We start from the raw sequence: 17,262 nt of genomic DNA on the forward strand, positions 1-17,262 counted from the left end.
ATATATATATATATATATATATATATATATATATATATATACATACATACATACATACATACATACATACACACACACACACACACACACACACACACACACACACACACACACACACACACACACACACACACACACACACACACACACACACACACACACACACACACACACACCCAGCAGTCGGTCTCTGTTTCCTATTGTTTTCGACTGGAACCCCACCCCCTGTATGGCTGAACCCCACCCCTGTATGGCTGAACCCCACCCCTGTATGGCTGAACCCCACCCCCTGTTTGGCTGAACCCCACCCCCTGTTTGGTTGAATGACCACTAAGCCCAGGGTCTTCTGCCCTGTAGAGAGAGAGAGACTAATGTTTTGACAAATAGCAGAGGGCTTTTGTCTTCATGTTCAATTGTATACATAGTCAATCTATTTGAAACTTGCTGTCTTCAACAGCAGTAACTGAGAATGGGAGTGTATAGTCTTCCAGACTTCCACGACCTAGAGTTAAGGTTCTGTCCTACTGCTATCCTGGGTCTGTCTCCCTGAAGGAACACACCATTCCACCTCTGACAGATAAAGCCACAGAAACACACCATTCCACCTCTGTGACAGGCAGAGACCCACAGAAACACACCATTCCACCTCTGTGACAGGCAGAGACCCACAGAAACACACCATTCCACCTCTGTGACAGGCAGAGACCCACAGAAACACACCATTCCACCTCTGTGACAGGCAGAGACCCACAGAAACACACCATTCCACCTCTGTGACAGGCAGAGACCCACAGAAACACACCATTCCACCTCTGTGACAGGCAGAGACCCACAGAAACACACCATTCCACCTCTGTGACAGGCAGAAACACACCATTCCACCTCTGTGACAGGCAGAAACACACCATTCCACCTCTGTGACAGGCAGAAACACACCATTCCACCTCTGTGACAGGCAGAGACCCACAGAAACACACCATTCCAACTCTGTGACAAGCAGAGACCCACAGAAACACACCATTCCAACTCTGTGACAGGCAGAAACACACCATTCCACCTCTGTGACAGGCAGAAACACACCATTCCACCTCTGTGACAGGCAGAGACCCACAGAAACACACCATTCCAACTCTGTGACAAGCAGAGACCCACAGAAACACACCATTCCACCTCTGTGACAGGCAGAAACACACCATTCCAACTCTGTGACAGGCAGAGACTCACAGAAACACACCATTCCACCTCTGTGACAGGCAGAGACCCACAGCAACACAACATTAGACAGCAGTGCAACACACCATTAGACAGCAGCAGTGCAACACAACATTAGACAGCAGTGCAACACACCATTAGACAGCAGCAGTGCAACACAACATTAGACAGCAGCAGGACAACACACCATTAGACAGCAGCAGTGCAACACAACATTAGACAGCAGTAGGACAACACCATTAGACAGCAGCAGGACAACACACCATTAGACAGCAGCAGTGCAACACAACATTAGACAACAGCAGGACAACACACCATTAGACAGCAGCGGGACAACACCATTAGACAGCAGCAGTGCAACACCATTAGACAGCAGCAGTGCAACACCATTAGACAGCAGCAGGACAACACCATTAGACAGCAGCAGGACAACACCATTAGACAGCAGCAGGACAACACACCAATAGACAGCAGCAGGACAACACCATTAGACAGCAGCAGGACAACACCATTAGACAGCAGCAGTGCAACACACATTAGACAGCAGCCAGGACAACACCATTAGACAGCAATGGGACAACACCATTAGACAGCAACAGGACAACACCATTAGACAGCAGCAGGACAACACCATTAGACAGCAGCAGGAAAACACCATTAGACAGCAGCGGGACAACACCATTAGACAGCAACAGGACAACACCATTAGACAGCAACAGGACAACACCATTAGACAGCAGCAGGACAACACCATTAGACAGCAACAGGACAACACCATTAGACAGCAACAGGACAACACCATTAGACAGCAACATACCATTAGACAGCAGCAGGACAACACCATTAGACAGCAACACACCATTAGACAGCAACAGGACAACACCATTAGACAGCAGCAGGACAACACCATTAGACAGCAGTAGGGCAACACACCATGAGACAGCAGTAGGACAACACCATTAGACAGCAGTAGGACAACACCATTAGACAGCAACAGGACAACACCATTAGACAGCAACAGGACAACACCATTAGACAGCAACAGGACAGCACCATTAGACAGCAACAGGACAACACCATTAGACAGCAACACACCATTAGACAGCAGTAGGACAACACACCATTAGACAGCAGTAGGACAACACCATTAGACAGCAGCATGGCAACACACCATTAGACAGCAGCATGGCAACACACCATTAGACAGCAGCATGGCAACACACCATTAGACAGCAGCGGGCAACACACCATTAGACAGCAGCGGGACAACACCATTAGACAGCAGCGGGACAACACCATTAGACAGCAACAGGAGAACACCATTAGACAGCAACAGGACAACACACCATTAGACAGCAACACACCATTAGACAGAAACAGGACAACACCATTAGACAGCAACACACCATTAGACAGCAGCAGTGCAACACACCATTAGACAGCAGCAGTGCAACACACCATTAGACAGCAGCAGTGCAACACACCATTAGACAGCAGCAGTGCAACACACCATTAGAGAGCAGTAGGACAACACACCATTAGACAGCAGCGGGACAACACCATTAGACAGCAGCGGACAACACCATTAGACAGCAACGGGACAACACCATTAGACAGCAGCAGGACAACACCATTAGACAGCAGCAGGACAACACCATTAGACAGCAACATACCATTAGACAGCAACAGGACACCACCATTAGACAGCAACATACCATTAGACAGCAGCAGGACAACACACCAATAGACAGCAGTAGGACAACACCATTAGACAGCAACACACCATTAGACAGCAGTAGGACAACACCATTAGACAGCAACAGGACAACACACCATTAGACAGCAACAGGACAACACCATTAGACAGCAACACACCATTAGACAGCAACACACCATTAGACAGCAGCAGGACAACACCATTAGACTGCAGCAGGACAACACCATTAGACTGCAGCAGGACAACACCATTAGACTGCAGCAGGACAACACCATTAGACTGCAACATACCATTAGACAGCAGCAGGACAACATTAGACAGCAGTAGGACAACACCATTAGACAGCAACACACCATTAGACAGCAGTAGGACAACACCATTAGACAGCAACAGGACAACACACCATTAGACAGCAACAGGACAACACCATTAGACAGCAACACACCATTAGACAGCAACACACCATTAGACTGCAGCAGGACAACACCATTAGACTGCAGCAGGACAACACCATTAGACTGCAGCAGGACAACACCATTAGACTGCAGCAGGACAACACCATTAGACTGCAGTAGGACAGCACCATTAGACTGCATCAGGACAACACACCATTAGGACAACACACCATTAGACAGCAGTAGGACAACACACCATTAGACAGCAGTAGGACAACACCATTAGACAGCAGCAGGACAACACACCATTAGACAGCAACACACCATTAGACAGCAGTAGGACAACACACCATTAGACAGCAGTAGGACAACCCCATTAGACAGCAGCAGGACAACACACCATTAGACAGCAACACACCATTAGACAGCAGTAGGACAACACACCATTAGACAGCAACACACCATTAGACAGCAACACACCATTAGACAGCAACACACCATTAGACAGCAGTAGGACAACACACCATTAGACAGCAGTAGGACAACACCATTAGACAGCAGTAGGACAACACCATTAGACAGCAACAGGACAACACACCATTAGACAGCAACAGGACAACACCATTAGACAGCAACACACCATTAGACAGCAGTAGGACAACACCATTAGACTACAGCAGGACAACACCATTAGACTGCAGCAGGACAACACCATTAGACTGCAGCAGGACAACACCATTAGACTGCAGCAGGACAACACCATTAGACAGCAACAGGACAACACCATTAGACAGCAGCAGGACAACACACCATTAGACAGCAGCAGGACAACACACCATTAGACAGCAGCAGGACAACACACCATTAGACAGCAGCAGGACAACACACATTAGACAGCAGACAGCAGCAGTTCAACACCATCAGACAGCAGTAGGACAACACCATTAGACAGCAGTTCAACACCATTAGACAGCAGCAGGGCAACACCATTTGACAGCAGCAGGGCAATCCACCATTTGACAGCAACAGGACAACACCATTAGACAGCAGTAGGGCAACACCATTAGACAGCAGCAGGACAACAACATTTAGACAGCAGCAGGACAACAACATTAGACAGCAGTAGGACAACACCATTAGACAGCAACATACAACATTAGACAGCAACAGGACAACACCATTAGACAGCAGTAGGAAAACACCATTAGACAGCAACATACCATTAGACAGCAACAGGACACCACCATTAGACAGCAGCAGGACAACACCATTAGACAGCAACATACCATTAGACAGCAGCAGGACAACACCATTAGACAGCAGTAGGACAACACCATTAGACAGCAACACACCACCATTAGACAGCAGTAGGACAACACCATTAGACAGCAACAGGACAACATTAGACAGCAGCAGGACACACCATTAGACAGCAGTAGGACAACACCATTAGACAGCAACACACCATTAGACAGCAACACACCATTAGACTGCAGTAGGACAACACCATTAGACAGCAACAGGACAACACACCATTAGACAGCAACACACCATTAGACAGCAACAGGACAACACCATTAGACAGCAACAGGACCATTAGATAGCAACACATTAGACTGCAGCAGGACAACACCATTAGACTGCAGCAGGACAACACCATTAGACTGCAGCAGGACAACACCATTAGACTGCAGCAGGACAACACCATTAGACTGCAGCAGGACAACACCATTAGACTGCATCAGGACAACACACCATTAGACTGCAGCAGGACAACACACCATTAGACAGCAGTAGGACAACACCATTAGACAGCAGTAGGACAACACCATTAGACAGCAGCAGGACAACACACCATTAGACAGCAACACACCATTAGACAGCAACACACCATTAGACAGCAGTAGGACAACACACCATTAGACAGCAGTAGGACAACACCATTAGACAGCAGCAGGACAACACACCATTAGACAGCAGCAGGACAACACACCATTAGACAGCAAGGACAACACCATTAGACAGCAGTAGGACAACACACCATTAGACAGCAGTAGGACAACACCATTAGACAGCAACACACCATTAGACAGCAACACACCCATTAGACAGCAACAGGACAACACCATTAGACAGCAACAACACCCATTAGACAGCAAGGACACACCATTAGACAGCAAGGACACACCATTAGACAGCAACAGGACAACACACCATTAGACAGCAACAGGACAACACCATTAGACAGCAACAACACCATTAGACAGCAGTAGGACAACACCATTAGACTACAGCAGGACAACACCATTAGACTGCAGCAGGACAACACCATTAGACTGCAGCAGGACAACACCATTAGACTGCAGCAGGACAACACCATTAGACAGCAACAGGACAACACCATTAGACAGCAACACACCATTAGACAGCAGCAGGACAACACACCATTAGACAGCAGCAGGACAACACCATTAGACAGCAGCAGTTCAACACCATCAGACAGCAGCAGTTCAACACCATTAGACAGCAGTAGGACAACACCATTAGACAGCAGCAGGACAACACCATTAGACAGCAGCAGGGCAACACCATTTGACAGCAGCAGGGCAATCCACCATTTGACAGCAACAGGACAACACCATTAGACAGCAGTAGGGCAACGCACCTTTAGACAGCAGCAGGACAACAACATTAGACAGCAGCAGGACAACATTAGACAGCAGGACAACAACATTAGACAGCAGTAGGACAACACCATTAGACAGCAGTAGGAAAACACCATTAGACAGCAACAGGACAACACCATTAAGCAGCAGCAGGACAACACACCATTAGACAGCAACACACCATGAGACAGCAGCAGGACAACACACCATTAGACAGCAGTAGGACAACACCATTTGACAGCAACACAACATTACACAGCATTAGACAACACCATTTGACAGCAACACACCATTAGACAGCAACCCTGCATGACCTCTTTATCAACATGCCATTAGACAGCAACAGGACATCTATAGACTGGAACCCTGCAGTGTCTCCAAACCTCTTCATCTATAGACTGGAACCCTGCAGTGTCTCCAAACCTCTTCATCTATAGACTGTAACCCTGCAGTGTCTCCAAACCTCTTCATCTGTAGACTGGAACCCTGTAGTGTCTCAAAACTCTTCATCTATAGACTGGAACCCTGTGGTGTCTCATCTGTAGACTGGAACCCTGCAGTGTCTCCAAAACTCTTCATCTATAGACTGGAGTCCCCAAACCTCTTCATCTATAGACTTGAACCCTGTGTCTCCAAACCTCTTCATCTATAGACTGCAACCCTGTAGTGTCTCCAAACCTCTTCATGTATAGACTGGAACCCTGTAGTGTCTCATCTGTAGACTGGAACCCTGTGGTGTCTCATCTGTAGACTGGAACCCTGTGGTGTCTCACCTATAGACTGGAACCCTGTGGTGTCTCGCCTATAGACTGGAACCCTGTAGTGTCTCATCTATAGACTGGAACCCTGTAGTGTCTCATCTGTAGACTGGAACCCTGTGGTGTCTCACCTATAGACTGGAACCCTGTGGAGTCTCACCTATAGACTGGAACCCTGTAGTGTCTCACCTATAGATTGGAACCCTGTGGTGTCTCACCTATAGACTGGAACCCTGTGGTGTCTCACCTATAGACTGGAACCCTGTGGTGTCTCATCTGTAGACTGGAACCCTGTAGTGTCTCATCTATAGACTGGAACCCTGTGGTGTCTCACCTATAGACTGGAACCCTGTGGTGTCTCATCTGTAGACTGGAACCCTGTAGTGTCTCACCTATAGACTGGAACCCTGTAGTGTCTCATCTGTAGACTGGAACCCTGTGGTGTCTCATCTGTAGACTGGAACCCTGTAGTGTCTCATCTATAGATTGGAACCCTGTGGTGTCTCACCTATAGACTGGAACCCTGTAGTGTCTCATCTATAGATTGGAACCCTGTAGTGTCTCCAAACCTCTTCATCTGGTGATGTGCAATCTGATCTCTACTGACTCTTGTTTTTGTTGTTTTTATGGAGAACATCTGGGTCTATGGTTGGAGAATGTTGGGTGGCTCAGTTGGTAGAGCATGGCGCTTGTCACGCCAGAGTTGAGTTTCATTTCCCATGGGGGACCAGTTCAAAAAAGTATGAAAAATGTATGCACTCATTAGTGCATCACTCATTAGTGCTCTGGATCAGAGAGTCTGCTAAATGACTCACTACTGTAGTGGCTCTGGAGTCAAATGACTCACTACTGAGTATGTTAAATGACTCACTACTGTAGTGGCTCTGGATCAGAGAGTCTGCTAAATGACTCACTACTGTAGTGGCTCAGGATCAGAGAGTCTGCTAAATGACTCACTACTGTAGTGGCTCTGGATCAGAGAGTCTGCTAAATGACTCACTACTGTAGTGGCTCTGGATCAGAGAGTCTGCTAAATGACTCACTACTGTAGTGGCTCTGGATTAGAGATTCTGCTAAATGACTCACTACTGTAGTGGCTCTGGATCAGAGAGTCTGCTAAATGACTCACTACTGTAGTGGCTCTGGATCAGAGAGTCTGCTAAATGACTCACTACTATAGTGGCTCTGGATCAGAGAGTCTGCTAAATGACTCACTACTGTAGTGGCTCTGGATTAGAGATTCTGCTAAATGACTCACTACTGTAGTGGCTCTGGATCAGAGAGTCTGCTAAATGACTCACTACTGTAGTGGCTCTGGATCAGAGACTCTGCTAAATGACTCACTACTATAGTGGCTCTGGATCAGAGAGTCTGTTAAATGACTCACTACTGTAGTGGCTCTGGATCAGAGAGTCTGCTAAATGACTCACTACTGTAGTGGCTCTGGATCAGAGAGTCTGCTAAATGACTCACTACTATAGTGGCTCTGGATCAGAGAGTATTTTAAATGACTCACTACTGTAGTGGCTCTGGATCAGAGAGTCTGCTAAATGACTCACTACTGTAGTGGCTCTGGATCAGAGTCTGCTAAATGACTCACTACTGTAGTGGCTCTGGATCAGAAATGACTCTGCTAAATGACTCACTACTGTAGTGGCTCTGGATCAGAGAGTCTGCTAAATGACTCACTACTGTAGTGGCTCTGGATCAGAGAGTCTGCTAAATGACTCACTACTGTAGTGGCTCTGGATCAGAGTCTGCTAAATGACTCACTACTGTAGTGGCTCTGGATCAGAGTCTGTTAAATGACTCACTACTGTAGTGGCTCTGGATCAGAGAGTCTGTTAAATGACTCACTACTGTAGTGGCTCTGGATCAGAGAGTCTACTAAATGACTCACTACTGTAGTGGCTCTGGATCAGAGAGTATGTTAAATGACTCACTACTGTAGTGGCTCTGGATCAGAGAGTCTGCTAAATGACTCACTACTGTAGTGGCTCTGGATCAGAGAGTCTGTTAAATGACTCACTACTGTAGTGGCTCTGGATCAGAGAGTATGTTAAATGACTCACTACTGTAGTGGCTCTGGATCAGAGTCTGCTAAATGACTCACTACTGTAGTGGCTCTGGATCAGAAAGTCTGCTAAATGACTCACTACTGTAGTGGCTCTGGATCAGAGAGTCTGCTAAATGACTCACTACTGTAGTGGCTCTGGATCAGAGTCTGCTAAATGACTCACTACTATAGTGGCTCTGGATCAGAGAGTCTGCTAAATGACTCACTACTGTAGTGGCTCTGGATCAGAGAGTCTGCTAAATGACTCACTACTGTAGTGGCTCTGGATCAGAGAGTCTGCTAAATGACTCACTACTGTAGTGGCTCTGGATCAGAGAGTATGTTAAATGACTCACTACTGTAGTGGCTCTGGATCAGAGAGTCTGCTAAATGACTCACTACTGTAGTGGCTCTGGATCAGAGAGTATTGTTAAATGACTCACTACTGTAGTGGCTCTGGATCAGAGAGTATGCTTAAATGACTCACTACTGTAGTGGCTCTGGATCAGAGAGTCTGCTAAATGACTCACTACTGTAGTGGCTCTGGATCAGAGAGTCTGCTAAATTACTCACTACTGCAGTGGCTCTGGATCAGAGAGTCTGCTAAATGACTCACTACTGTAGTGGCTCTGGATCAGAGTCTGCTAAATGACTCACTACTATAGTGGCTCTGGATCAGAGAGTCTGTTAAATGACTCACTACTGTAGTGGCTCTGGATCAGAGTCTGCTAAATGACTCACTACTGTAGTGGCTCTGGATCAGAAAGTCTGCTAAATGACTCACTACTACTGTCTGGATCAGGAGTCTCTGGACTCACTACTGTATGGCTTGGATCAGAAAATGACTCACTACTGTAGTGGCTCTGGATCAGAGAGTCTGCTAAATGACTCACTACTGTAGTGGCTCTGGGATCAGAGTCTGCTAAATGACTCACTACTGTAGTGGCTCTGGATCAGAGAGTCTGCTAAATGACTCACTACTGTAGTGGCTCTGGATCAGAGAGTTAGTGTTAAATGACTCACTACTGTAGTGGCTCTGGATCAGAGAGTATGTTAAATGACTCACTACTGTAGTGGCTCTGGATCAGAGTCTGCTAAATGACTCACTACTGCAGTGGCTCTGGATCAGAGAGTCTGCTAAATGACTCACTACTGTATTGGTCTGGATCTGGACTCACGTACTGAAAGTCTCTGGATCAGAGTCTGCTAAATGACTCACTACTATAGTGGCTCTGGATCAGAGTCTGCTAAATGACTCACTACTGTAGTGGCTCTGGATCAGAGAGTCTGCTAAATGACTCACTACTGTGGCTCTGGAGACTCACTGATTGTAGTAGTCTGGATCAGAGAGTATGTTAAATGACTCACTACTGTAGTGGCTCTGGATCAGAGAGTCTGTTAAATGACTCACTACTGTAGTGGCTCTGGATCAGAGAGTCTGCTAAATGACTCACTACTGCAGTGGCTCTGGATCAGAGAGTCTGTTAAATGACTCACTACTGTAGTGGCTCTGGATCAGAGTCTCTGGACTCACTACTGTAGTATGGATCAGAGTTCTAAATGACTCACTACTATAGTGGCTCTGGATCAGAGAGTCTGCTAAATGACTCACTACTGTAGTGGCTCTTGGATCAGAGAGTCTGCTAAATGACTCACTACTGTAGTGGCTCTGGATCAGAGAGTCTGCTAAATGACTCACTACTGTAGTGGCTCTGGATCAGAGAGTATGTTAAATGACTCACTACTGTAGTGGCTCTGGATCAGAGTATGTTAAATGACTCACTACTGTAGTGGCTCTGGATCAGAGAGTCTGCTAAATGACTCACTACTGCAGTGGCTCTGGATCAGAGAGTCTGCTAAATGACTCACTACTGTAGTGGCTCTGGATCAGAGTCTGCTAAATGACTCACTACTATAGTGGCTCTGGATCAGAAAGTCTGTTAAATGACTCACTACTGTAGTGGCTCTGGATCAGAGAGTCTGCTAAATGACTCACTACTATAGTGGCTCTGGATCAGAGTCTGCTAAATGACTCACTACTGTAGTGGCTCTGGATCAGAGAGTCTGCTAAATGACTCACTACTAGTAGTGGCTCTGGACTCAGAGTGGCTCTGGATTAGAGATGTTAAATGACTCACTACTGTGTGGCTCTGGATCAGAGAGTCTTTAAATGACTCACTACTGTAGTGGCTCTGGATCAGAGAGTCTGCTAAATGACTCACTACTATAGTGGCTCTGGATCAGAGAGTCTGCTAAATGACTCACTACTGTAGTGGCTCTGGATCAGAGTCTGTTAAATGACTCACTACTGTAGTGGCTCTGGATCAGAGATGTATGACTACTACTGTACTCTGGATCAGAGAGTATGTTAAATGACTCACTACTGTAGTGGCTCTGGATCAGAGAGTATGTTAAATGACTCACTACTATAGTGGCTCTGGATCAGAGAGTCTGCTAAATGACTCACTACTGTAGTGGCTCTGGATCAGAGAGTATGTTAAATGACTCACTACTATAGTGGCTCTGGATCAGAGAGTCTGCTAAATGACTCACTACTGTAGTGGCTCTGGATCAGAGAGTCTGCTAAATGACTCACTACTGTAGTGGCTCTGGATTAGAGAGTCTGCTAAATGACTCACTACTGTAGTGGCTCTGGATCAGAGAGTCTGTTAAATGACTCACTACTGTAGTGGCTCTGGATCAGAGAGTCTGCTAAATGACTCACTACTGTAGTGGCTCTGGATCAGAGAGTCTGCTAAATGACTCACTACTGTAGTGGCTCTGGATCAGAGAGTCTGCTAAATGACTCACTACTGAAGTGGCTCTGGATCAGAGAGTCTGACTCACTACTGTAGTGGCTCTGGATCAGAGTCTGCTAAATGACTCACTACTATAGTGGCTCTGGATCAGAGAGTATGTTAAATGACTCACTACTGTAGTGGCTCTGGATCAGAGTCTGCTAAATGACTCACTACTGTAGTGGCTCTGGATCAGAGTCTGTAAATGACTCACTACTATAGTGGCTCTGGATCAGAGAGTATGTTAAATGACTCACTACTGTAGTGGCTCTGGATCAGAGTCTGCTAAATGACTCACTACTGTAGTGGCTCTGGATCAGAAAGTCTGCTAAATGACTCACTACTGTAGTGGCTCTGGATCAGAGAGTCTGCTAAATGACTCACTACTGGCTCTGGATCAGAGCTCTGGATCAGAGAGTCTGCTAAATGACTCACTACTATAGTGGCTCTGGATCAGAGAGTCTGCTAAATGACTCACTACTATAGTGGCTCTGGATCAGAGAGTCTGCTAAATGACTCACTACTGCAGTGGCTCTGGATCAGAGAGTCTGCTAAATGACTCACTACTGTAGTGGCTCTGGATCAGAGAGTCTGCTAAATGACTCACTACTATAGTGGCTCTGGATCAGAGAGTCTGCTAAATGACTCACTTCTGTAGTGGCTCTGGATCAGAGTCTGCTAAATGACTCACTACTGTAGTGGCTCTGGATCAGAGAGTCTGCTAAATGACTCACTACTATAGTGGCTCTGGATCAGAGAGTCTGCTAAATGACTCAACTGTAGTGGCTCTGGATCAGAGAGTCTGCTAAATGACTAACATGGAAATGTGATAATCACAACTCAGACAGTCGCTGTGTGAATGTTTTCTTTCTTCAATTACCATGATTTTAGAGCCAAAAGAAAATCAGACCAAAACTTGATTATCTAGGTTTTTGTCCATAAACTTGTATGTATGTTTTTATCATTATACAGAAAATATCTACAGTACAAGTCAAAGTTTTTGAACACCTACTCATTCAAGGATTTTTTTCTTTATTTCTACTATTTTCTACATTGTAGAATAATAGTGAAGACATCATAACTATGAAATAACACATGGAATCATGTAGTAACCAAAAAAAGTGTGAAACAAATCAAAATATATTTTAGATTCTTCAAAGTAGCCACCCTTGATGACAGCTTTGCAGGCTCTTGGCATTCTCTCAACCAACTTCACCTGGAATGCTTTTTCAACAGTCTTGAAGGAGTTCCCACATATGCTGATTACTTGTTGGCTGCTTTTCTCAATTCGGTTGAGATCTGTAAAACATTTATTTGGGCTGGTAACTCTAATGAACTTATCCTCTGCAGCAGAGGTAACTCTGGGTCTTCCTTTCCTGTGGCGGTCCTCATGAGAGCCAGTTTCATCATAGTGCCTGATGGTTTTTGCGACTGCACTTGAAGAAGCGTTCAAAGTTCTTGAAACGTTATGGTTTGATCTGACCTTCATGTCTTAAAGTAATGGACTGTCGTTTCTCTTTGCTTATTTGAGCTGTTCTTGCCATAATATGGACTTGGTCTTTTACTAAATAGGGTTATCTTCTACCGTGTCACAACACAAGTGATTGGCTCAAATGCATTAAGGAGGAAAGAAATTCCACAAATTAATTTTTAACAAGGCACAACTGTTAATTGAAAAGCATTCCAGGTGACTACCTAATTTATTTTTATTTTTACCTTTATTTAACTAGGCAAGTCAGTTAAGAACAATTTCTTATTTTCAATGACGGCCTAGGAACCATGGGTTAACTGCCTTTTCAGGGGCAGAACGACAGATTTGTAGCTCGGGGATTTGAACTTGCAACCTTTCGGTTACTAGTCCAAACATCTCTAACCACTAAGCTACACTGCCACCCCATGAAGCTGGTTGAGAGAATGCCAAGAGTGTGCAAAGCTGTCATCAAGGCGGCTACTTTATAGAATCTAAAATATATTTTGATTTGGTTACTACATGATTCCACATGTGTTATTTCATAGTTTTGATGTGTTCATTTATTATTCTACAATGTAGAAAATAATTAAAATAAAGAAAAAACCCTTGAATGAGTAGGTGTGTCCTAACTTTTTGAATGGTACTGTATATTATTATTACATACTGTTCTGTTCCTACATACTGTTCTGTTCCTACATACTGTTCTGTTCCTACATGCTGTTCCTACATACTGTTCTGTTCACATTACATTTACATTTACATTTAAGTTTAGCAGACGCTCTTCCTACATACTTACAAACTCTGAATTCACCTTCTGACATCCAGTGGAACAGCCACATGCTGTTCTGTTCCTACATGCTGTTCTGTTCTACATACTGTTCTGTTCCTACATACTGTTCTGTTCCTACATACTGTTCTGTTCCTACATGCTGTTCTGTTCCTACATGCTGTTCTGTTCCTACATGCTGATCTGTTCCTAAGCATACTGTTCTGTTCCTACATGCTGTTATTGTTCCTACATACTGTTCTGTTCCTACATGCTGTTCTGTTCCTACATACTGTTCCTACATACTGTTCTGTTCCTACATGCTGTTCTGTTCCTACATGCTGTTCTGTTCCTACATGCTGTTCTGTTCCTACATACTGTTCTGTTCCTACATACTGTTCTGTTCCTACATACTGTTCTGTTCCTACATACTGTTCTGTTCCTACATGCTGTTCTGTTCCTACATGCTGTTCTGTTCCTACATGCTGTTATTGTTCCTACATACTGTTCTGTTCCTACATGCTGTTCTGTTCCTACATACTGTTCCTACATACTGTTCTGTTCCTACATGCTGTTCTGTTCCTACATGCTGTTCTGTTCCTACATGCTGTTCTGTTCCTACATGCTGATCTGTTCCTACATACTGTTCTGTTCCTACATACTGTTCTGTTCCTACATACTGTTCTGTTCCTACATACTGTTCTGCTCCTACATACTGTTCTGCTCCTACATACTGTACCTACATGCTGTTCCAACATGCTGTTCTGTTCCCACATACTGTTCTGTTCCTACATACTGTCTCTACATGCTGTTCTGTTCCTACATGCTGTTCTGTTCCTACATACTGTTCTGTTCCTACATGCTGTTCTGTTCCCTATATACTGTTCCTACATACTGTTCTGTTCCTACATGCTGTTCTGTTCCACATGTTGTCTTGTTCCTACATGCTGATCTGTTCCTACATGCTGATCTGTTCCTACATACTGTTCTGTTCCTACATACTGTTCTGCTCCTACATACTGTTCTGCTCCTACATACTGTTCTGCTCCTACATGCTGATCTGTTCCTTACATATTGTTCTGTTCCTACATACTGTTCTGCTCCTACATACTGTTCTGTTCCTACATACTGTTCTGTTCCTACATGCTGTACCTACATGCCAATCCCTATAACATGCTGTTCTGTTCCTACATACTGTTCCCACATGCTGTTCTGTTCCTAAGCATACTGTCTTGGCACATGCTGTTCTGTTCCTACATGCTGTTCTGTTCCTACATACTGTTCCTACATACTGTTCTGCTCCTACATACTGTTCCGACATAGATGTACTATGGACCTCTACATTTAGAATGTTAGCTTCCAGACAACACTGTTTAAAGATGTTCCATGTTACCTTGTTATTCCATCAGGAAGAATAGTGTCTCTATGTGAAGTTTCTGTGAATGTGTGTGCATATTTTTGTTGAATTCTCCTGGCTTGTGGTGAGGACGGAAGAGGGGTCTAACGCTCTCTACCTGAACATAATATCTGCCTCCTTGTTCGCGTCCTCACTGGTGTCTCAGCATTGTGGAGTTGAGGCAGACCTGAACCCTGACCCTGCTAACTCTAACCTTACAGAGTGGAGCCTGGGTAGGATCCATAGACCTGAACCCTGACAGTCAGAACTAGGACCAGCTAACCAGGTGGTGGAGGGTAGGTGAATATGGAACACGCTTGAGGTAGAACAGAATGGTAGTGAACAACAGACAGATCCCACAACACTGGGTGATTGCCATAGTGATGGAAGTGTATAAGTAGTGCACTATATAGGGAATAGAGACCAGGTCTGTGCCCTGCCTCAACTCCACCACATGCTGAGACACCAGTGTGATGACGAACAAGGTGGTTTCGGCTCCGACAAGGTTTCTCGCACAGACAGACTCACTACAATACAATCACAACACTGTATATCTGGATGTGGTGTGGCTGATGACTGTTGGCTGCATTGTGTTTAGGTTGGTTTGGAGCTCTTCTGTCTGTCTCAGTAGCTTGAGTCTGTCTGTCTGTGTAGCTTGGTTCTGATTCTCTCTAGCTTGGTTCTGATTCTGTGTGTCTCTGTAGCTTGGTTCTGATTCTGTCTGTAGCTTGGTTCTGATTCTGTGTCTCTCTGTAGCTTGGTTCTGATTTTGTCTGTAGCTTGGTTCTGATTCTTCATGTTATTGTGACCCTGTAGAGCTGCTCTATACTCTTAACAGCCACGAAGACACAAAAGGGTTTTGAGTCCCAAATGGCACCCTATTCCCTATATAGTGTACTACTTTTGACCAGGGCCCATAGGGAAGAAGGACCACTATGTAGGTAATATGGTGCACTTTGGGATGTTCCCACAGTCTTCCCTGTTGCGGTCAAACTCCTCGTCTCCTTTACCAGATGATTTCCTTATACAAAATTATACATCTGCGTCAGTTGATGCTGTATTGACCGGTTTTCAGTTGACTAGTCTTATTTCAAAGATATTTAAGGACAAAAGTGATATTTGTTCTGTTCTGCTGTATTACTGATGTGTGATGTAAGGCCTGTTGATGGTGCTGTATTGACTGGACTGTACCATCATTACTAACCCCTCTAGTTCACAGCTCTTGATAAAGATCACCAATAATGACTGTAGAAAATCCTTCAATACTTTTTTAGTTTAGTATTTGGTTCCATATTCAGTACTTGCAATAACTACATCAAGCTGTCAGTCTGCAACCTGTTTCAGATCATTTTTTCCCAATAGTAATGATTTGGTATATAATATAATGTCATTTTGGAGTCATTTTTATTGTAAATAAGAATAGAATATGTTTCAAACACTTCTACATTAATGTAATGAATCGTGAATAATGATGAGTGACAAAGTTACAGAGGGTCAAATTTCAGAATCCCAAATGCCATGCTAATCTCCCCTGATATTGGTAATGGTGAGAGGTTAGATCATAATCCCAAGACATGCTAATCTCCCCTGACATTGGTAATGGTGAGAGGTTAGATCATAATCCCAAAACATGGTAACCTCCCCTGATATTGGTAATGGTGAGAGGTTAGATCATAATCCCAGGACATGCTAACCTCCCCTGTTATTGGTAATGGTGTAGAGGTTAGATCATAATCCCAAGACATGCTAACCTCCCCTGTTATTGGTACTGGTGAGAGGTTAGATCATATCTCCAAGACATGCTAACCTCCCTGTTATTGGTAATGGTGAGAGGTTAGATCATAATCTCCAAGACATGCTAACCTCCCCTGTTATTGGTAATGGTTAGAGGTTAGATCATAATCCCAAGACATGCTAACCTCCCCTGTTATTGATAATGGTTAGAGGTTAGATCATACCTCCAAGACATGCTAACCTCCCCTGTTATTGGAGCAATACGCAACTGAATGAAGTGAAGGCTGATTTTG

The 17,262-nt window shown here is 44.7% G+C and overlaps 1 protein-coding gene across 1 annotated transcript in view; it reads left to right on the forward strand.

Annotated features, from left to right (window-relative positions):
* LOC135518894 (hyccin 2-like) overlaps positions 1-17,262 on the forward strand; it is a 326,139-nt gene that overhangs the window by 238,359 nt on the left and 70,518 nt on the right. The window lies entirely within an intron of this gene.

The sequence above is a fragment of the Oncorhynchus masou genome, chromosome 29 (assembly GCF_036934945.1).
Source record: "Oncorhynchus masou masou isolate Uvic2021 chromosome 29, UVic_Omas_1.1, whole genome shotgun sequence".
Taxonomy (NCBI): Eukaryota; Metazoa; Chordata; class Actinopteri; order Salmoniformes; family Salmonidae; genus Oncorhynchus; species Oncorhynchus masou.